Consider the following 7,274-nt stretch of genomic DNA (forward strand, 5'->3'; position numbering starts at 1 on the left):
GCACTCTTTCGATGAAAGTACCACGATGACTGACTGTCAGACTCAAGGCAGTGCAAGTTAGCAAGGTTATGACAGATTTTAATGGCTAACTTTCACTTCAGTTTTTGGTTGAGTCAGTCGAGAGACTGTCAACTGCCTTCTGGCTGACTAGGTTACAGACAAAGCCCTGGAAATATGTAGGCTGGCACATATCTCTAGCACTGGAATATAAAAATGTAGAAGCTGCACTTTAACTGAGCAAAATTCTGGGCGCATTTCGAGGAAGAGTTACCAAGAGAAATCTGAGAAGTCCAGGCATATGTGAGTTTCAAATGATAAAGCAATTATCATTTGAGTAAATTAATTATCATCGGGAATAAATCAAGCCCAAAGCATGGAGGAACTCTTCACATCATCCTTCCCACCCCAACCCACACCCACACCCGCCAAACCCCAACTACACACTCCCCAGTTCCAGTTCCAGTTCTAGTAGTTTATTGTCACGTGTACCGAGGTACAGTGAAAAGCTTTTTTTGTGCGCCATCCAGTCAGCAGAAATACAATAGATGATTGCAATCAAGCCATTTACAGTGTATAGATTCATGATAAGGGAATAACGTTTAGTGCAAGGAAAAGCCAGCAAAGTCTGCTCAAGGATAGTCCGAGGGTCACCAATGAGGTAGATAGTAGTTCAGCACTGCTCTCTGGTTGTGGTAGGATGGTTCAGTTGCCTGATAACAGCTGGGAAGAAACTGTCCTTGAATCTGGAGGTGTGCGTTTTCACACTTCTATACCTCTTGCATGATGGGAGAGGGGAGAAGAGGGAGTGGCCAGGGTGAGACTCGTCCTTGATGATGCTGCTGGCCTTGCCGAGGCAGCGTGAGGTATAAATGGAGTCAATGGAAGGGAGGTTGGTTTGTGTGATGGTCTGGGCTGCATCCACAATTCTCTGCAATTTCTTGCCGTCTTGGATGGAGCTGTTCCCAAACCAAGGTGTGATGCATCCCGATAAAATGCTTTCTACGGCGCATCTGTAGAAGTTGGTGAAGGTTGTAGGGGACATGCTGAACTTCCTAAGCCTTGTAAAGGAAGTAGAGGCATTGGTGTGCCCCCTGTTATACCACCAACAGATAAATGCAACAAACTGCCATTGTGGATTTCACTGTGAAGGGTAAATGGTTCATGAGTCCTCCTGTCAAATGTTAAAGGACACAAGTAAGGTTTGTCGTAGGAACAGACATCTCCTTAGGACACGATCGGACTTTTCAGAGACTTGGAAGTTCAGAGAGTGCCGGAATGTGGCGACTCTCTGCCTGCTGATCCAGAAAACGACCTATTACAACATAAATCATGGATCAGTACGGCAATAAAAATGAACTGCAGATGCTGATGTACACCAAAGATAGACACATATCGACCTTTCTGACCTGGCCCTCCTCCACTGTCAAGAGTAAGGCCACACGCAAACTGAAAGAACAGCATCTTATATTCCACTTTGGTAACTTGCAACCCTACGGTATGAATTTCAAAATGGATACTCTCTACTCTTGCCCCTCCCATCAGGCAAGTGTGAAACCCACACTCCAGATTCAGAGACAGTTTCTTCCCTACTGTTATCAGGCAACTGAACCATCCTCTCACCAACTAGAGGGCAGTCCTGACTACACGGCACGGTAGCGCAGCGGTAGAGTTGCTGCTTTACAGCGAATGCAGCGCCGGAGACTCAGGTTCGATCCTGACTACGGGTACTGCACTGTAAGGAGTTTGTACGTTCTCCCCGTGACCTGCGTGGGTTTTCTCCGAGATCTTCGGTTTCCTCCCACACTCCAAAGACGTACAGGTATGTAGGTTAATTGGCTGGGTAAATGTAAAAATTGTCCCTAAATTGTGTAGGATAGTGTTAATGTACGGGGATAACTGGGCGGCACGGACTTGGAGGGCCGAAAAGGCCTGTTACCGGCTGTATATATATGATATGATATGATATGACCTACCATCTACCTCATTGGAGACCCTCGGACTATCTTTAATCAGACTTTACTGGACTTTATCCTGCATTATCATATCATATCATATCATATCATATCATATATATACAGCCGGAAACAGGCCTTTTCGGCCCTCCAAGTCCGTGCCGCCCAGTGATCCCCGCACATTAACACTATCCTACACCCACTAGGGACAATTTTTTTTTAAACATTTACCCAGCCAATTAACCTACATACCTGTACGTCTTTGGAGTGTGGGAGGAAACCGAAGATCTCGGAGAAAACCCACGCAGGTCACGGGGAGAACGTACAAACTCCTTACAGTGCAGCACCCGTAGTCAGGATCGAACCTGAGTCTCCGGCGCTGCATTCGCTGTAAAGCAGCAACTCTACCGCTGCGCTACCGTGCCGCCCTTAAACGTTATTCCCTTTATCCTGTATCTATACACTGCGGTTAGCTTGATTGTAAACATGTTGAATCTTTCGGCTGACTGGTTAGCACGCAACAAAAAGCTTGTCACTGTACCTCAGTATACGTGACAATAAACTAAACTCTCTTTCCCTTGCACCCACACATTTTTCCCACCATCTCCCACTACTCCAGTCATCCTGATCCTTTCCACCCTTACATCTCCCATCGTCGAATCCCATATTTTCCTTTTTATAAAGGTAAAATGTTGTCTCCTTAAGTCTCGGGTGGAAAGGGATTGAGTCCCTTTGACTTCTCAGTGATTTGCCAAGTTCAGTTGCAAGTCCAGGATTTTCCCAAGACCAAGCGCAAGTCCATTCAACCACAATGGTTTTACGGCATTAAAGCAAAGCATTAAACTATCTGTGGACCTGAACTAAAAAAACAAACATACCATAACTAACAAAACAAAGAAGCTGTGGAACTGTAACTGAAGGGCTGAAGACTAGAGACAAAAGATATTGTGTTCAGTTCTGGGCACCATGTTATAGGAAAGATGTTGTCAAGCTGGAAAGGGTACACACAAGATTTACGAGGATGTTGCCAGGACTCAAGGGTCTGAGCTATAGGGAGAGGATGAGTAGGCTGGGACTCTATTCCTCGGAATGCAGGAGGATGAGGGGTGATCTTCATCAGGTGTACAAAACCATGAGAGGAAATAGATCGGGTAGATGCACAGAGTCTCTTGTCCAGAGTAGGGGAATCGAGAACCGGAGGACATACGTTTAAGGCGAAGGGGAAAAGATTTAATAGGAATCTGAGGGGTAACTTTTTCACACAAAAGGTGGTGGGTGTATGGAACTAGCTGCCAAAGGAGGTAGTTGAAGCTGGGACTATTGCAACGCTGAAGAAACAGTTAGACAGGTACATGGATAGGACAGGTATGGAGAAATATGGGCCAAACACAGCAGGTGGGACTAGTGTAGATGGAATATGTTGGCAAGTGTGGGCAAGTTGGGCCTGTTTCCACGCTGTATGACTGTGTTTTACACAGAATACACTGCTTGAAAACAAGTTTCCTTATCTATATAGGGTGATTGATGCTCTTGAGTACAACTATCCAGGATGAGAGCAGCAGGGGTTAAATTGCTGTGCAGTTGTCATTGTTCACGGCTCCTCTAGAAACGACTTTGTACTGGACTTCACAGAGACACAGCTCTTGGATGTTTTATCAGTAACAACAATCCAATCTCTGCAAGATATTCAATTCCATTAATAATGTGCAAGCTTCCACATCGACCATCAAATAGAACTCAGCAGGTTGAAAGAACCCGGCTGGTCAAACAGCATTTTGTGGAGGCAAAAGATGGATGTTGATATCAGGTAGTGGAAGAAAATAACTGCAGGTGCTGGTACAAATCAAAGGTATTTTTTTCACAAAATGCTGGAGTAACTCAGCAGGTCAGGCAGCATCTCAGGAGAGAAGGAATGGGTGACGTCCCGCCCACCTGACATCAGTCTGAAGAAGGGTCTTGACCCGAAACATCACCCATTCCTTCTCTCCTGAGATGCTGCCTGACCTGCTGAGTTACTCTAGCATTTTGTGAAATAAATACCTCCGATGTTGATATCAGGATTTGTTTCCAGCATGAGCAGATTTTTGTTTCTCATTTAGCGAAGAATGCAGAGGTGTACCTTTCTTAGCCATTCATAAGATGGCAACTCTTTTAATCCCAGGTATTCACCTAGTCAATGGTGCAGTGGCACTGCTTCACAGCTCCGGAGAGCCAGGAGCGATACTGACCTTGGATGCTGGCTGTCTGTGTGGAGTTTGCACGTTCTCTCTGTAAGTTTCCTCTGGCCGTTTCAGTTTCCTCCCGCCTCCCAAAGATGAGCGGGTTTGTAGGTTAATTGGCCTCTGTAAGCTTCAGAACTCTTCCTCTTTGTTATCCAGTTTCTGAACAGTCTTTCCATGAACTAGGATACTGTTCGGTACTCAACCATCCCATTGCGGACATTGGACTTTGTCTATGAAACGGATGCGCTACAATGCTGAGAATCATATGCTGCATTCTGTATCTTCCCCTTTGCTCTACCAATAGTACTTGAGTTTGACTTGATTGCATTTATGTACAGCATTGTCAGATTTAGTTTATTTAGGAATATTGCGTGGAAACAGGCCCTTCGGCCCACCATGTGCACACCGACCATTGATCACCCATTAACACTAGTTCTATGTTATCCCACTTCCGCCTCCTATACACCAGGGATAATTTACTGCAGTCAATTAACCTACAAACCTGCACGTCTTTGGAATGTGTGAGGAAACCTAAGCACCCAGAGAAAACACACACGGTCACAGTGGAGAACGTGCAAACTCCACACAGACAGTGAGAATCTATGCTATTAGCTGATATAGTTAGAGATTTTGTTGTAGATAGTTGAGATGGTTTCTTTTGTTGTTGTTTTAGCTAATATAAAATGAATGCTTATTTTCAGTAGAAAGCAGTAAGATGGATGCTTGTGGCAGAAATGTTATCATTGGGAATGGAATGTGTTTATCCCTTTATGAATGATAAGGAGTAGACAGAGGAGTATAGGGGTTCCATGTTCTTAAATTACTCCCTTGTCTGACTGTGTGAGCCCTGCGTATTAAAACAGTAGAGCAAGGTCGTGCAGCTGCGAGATTGCTCGTGTATAAGAGATAAAGAAAGTTTCTTTCTTAATAACAACTCCTTATATGTGTGCGTGTGAAACTAGGAAAAGTTTTGAATCCACTCTAGGTAAATTGATGCGTTTCCCCGAAAGCATGTGACTTATCAATATCTCTAATGAACTATATCAGCTAATAGCATAGATTCTCAACAGCACCCACAGTCAAGATCGAACGTAGTGTCTCTGGCGCTGTGAGGCAGTAACCATCACTGTGCCGCATGCACTTTGATTGTACAGCATGCATAACAAAGCTTTTCACTGTACCTCGGCACACATGAAAATAAACCTTAACCGACCAAATCAGTTAATAGAAATTCGCAGCAAGCAAATTCTTTGCCGATAACTTAAGAAGGGCGGCACGGTGGCGCAGCGGTAGAGTTGCTGCCTTACAGCGAATGCAGCGCCAGAGACTCAGGTTCGATCCTGACTACGGGCGCCGTCTGTACGGAGTTTGTACGTTCTCCCCGTGACCTGCGTGGGTTTTCTCCGAGATCTTCGGATTCCTCCCACACTCCAAAGACGTACAGGTATGTAGGTTAATTGGCTGGGTAAATGTAAAAAAATGTTCCTAGTGTGTACAGGATAGCGTTAATGTGCGGGGATCGCTGGGCGGCGCGGACTCGGTGGGCCGAAGGGCCTGTTTCCGCTCTGTATCTCTAATCTCTAAATCTAAAGTTGTGTGTCAGGGATGTACACAGTGCCTCGGACCTCAGCATACACCTGTAGTGTGGGATTATGAGATGATATTTGGCACAACTCTCCTCTAAAGTAATCAGCCAGAAAATTCCCAGGGCCTGTAGAAGCTGGAAAGAGTGCAGAGAAGATTTGCAAGGATGTTGCCAGGATTCGAGGTGAGCTATAGGAAGAGGTTGGCAGGCTGGGACTTTATACCTTGGAACGCAGGAGGCCGTTTAGTTTAGTTTGGTTTAGAGACACAGCATGGAAACAGGACCCTCGGCCCATCGAGTCCGCGCCGCCCAGCGCACAATCACTATCTTACACACACTGCGGACAATTTACAATTATATCAAGCCAATTAACCTGCAAACCTGTACGTCTTTGGAGCGTGGGAGGAAACTGGAGCACCCGGAGAAAACTTACGCGGTGTAAACCCACGCAGGTCATGGGGAGAACATGCAAGCTCTGTACAGGCAAGCACCCGTGGTGAGGTTCACCTGGGTCTCTGGTGCTGTAAGGTAGCAACTCTACTGCTGCGCCACAGGTAATCTTAAAGAAATGTATAAATTCTTGAGTGGAATTGATCGGGTGAATTGGTAAGGTATTTTACCCAGGGTATGGGGAATTAAAAATAAGAGGACTTATGTGTAAGGTAAAAGAGACAAGATTTAACATAAACTTGAGGGCCAGTTCCAAAGTTTTCCATGTTTATAACATTGCACCACTTTTAATCAGGCCAGTGAATAACTTTGATAGTGCAAAACAAAGGACTCCTTTATATCTGAAATGAACTCTTTGTCTAACTTATAGATACGTCTTTAATATATTAACACGGGGACAGAGTCTTTTACCCAGGATAGGGGAATCAAAAGACAAAAGGTGTGAGGGGCAAAGATTTAATACAAACCTGAGGGGAAAGCCTTCCACTCAGAGGGTGGTGGGTATATAGAACGAGCTGCCAGATGTAGTTGAGGCAGGTACCATAACAGCATTTGAAAGGCACTTGAGCAGGTACATCTAGAGGAAAGGTTTAGATTTATATGGGCCTATTGCCGGCAAATGGGACTAGCTTAGATGGGGCATCCTGGTCGAAAGGGACTGTTTGTGTGCGAGATGACCCTAATTGCAGGACTATTACTTCGGCCAACTGTAGTCAGAAGGTTTGGAGTCATTGTGATGAGTAAGGGTGGCATGTTGCTGAATATATCTGTGTTCACTATGCACAAGTACTAAGCATTTTGGAGATACCAATTATATAATTAAATGGTGTACATTCTATCCTATATCTTGGTAAGCAATTCCAGATAACCTTTTAATGGGTGGCACGGTGGTAGAGCTTCGGCCTTACAGCACCAAAGACCCGGGTTCGATCCTGGCTATGGGTGCTTGCCTGTACAGAGTTTGTACATTCTCCCTGTGACCTGCTCGGGTTTTTTCCGAGATCTTCGGTTTCCTCACACAGGAAAGACGTACAGGTATGTAGGTTAATTGGCTTCGGTAAAAAT

The sequence above is a fragment of the Rhinoraja longicauda genome, chromosome 11 (genome assembly GCF_053455715.1).
Source record: "Rhinoraja longicauda isolate Sanriku21f chromosome 11, sRhiLon1.1, whole genome shotgun sequence".
NCBI classification, from domain to species: domain Eukaryota; kingdom Metazoa; phylum Chordata; class Chondrichthyes; order Rajiformes; family Arhynchobatidae; genus Rhinoraja; species Rhinoraja longicauda.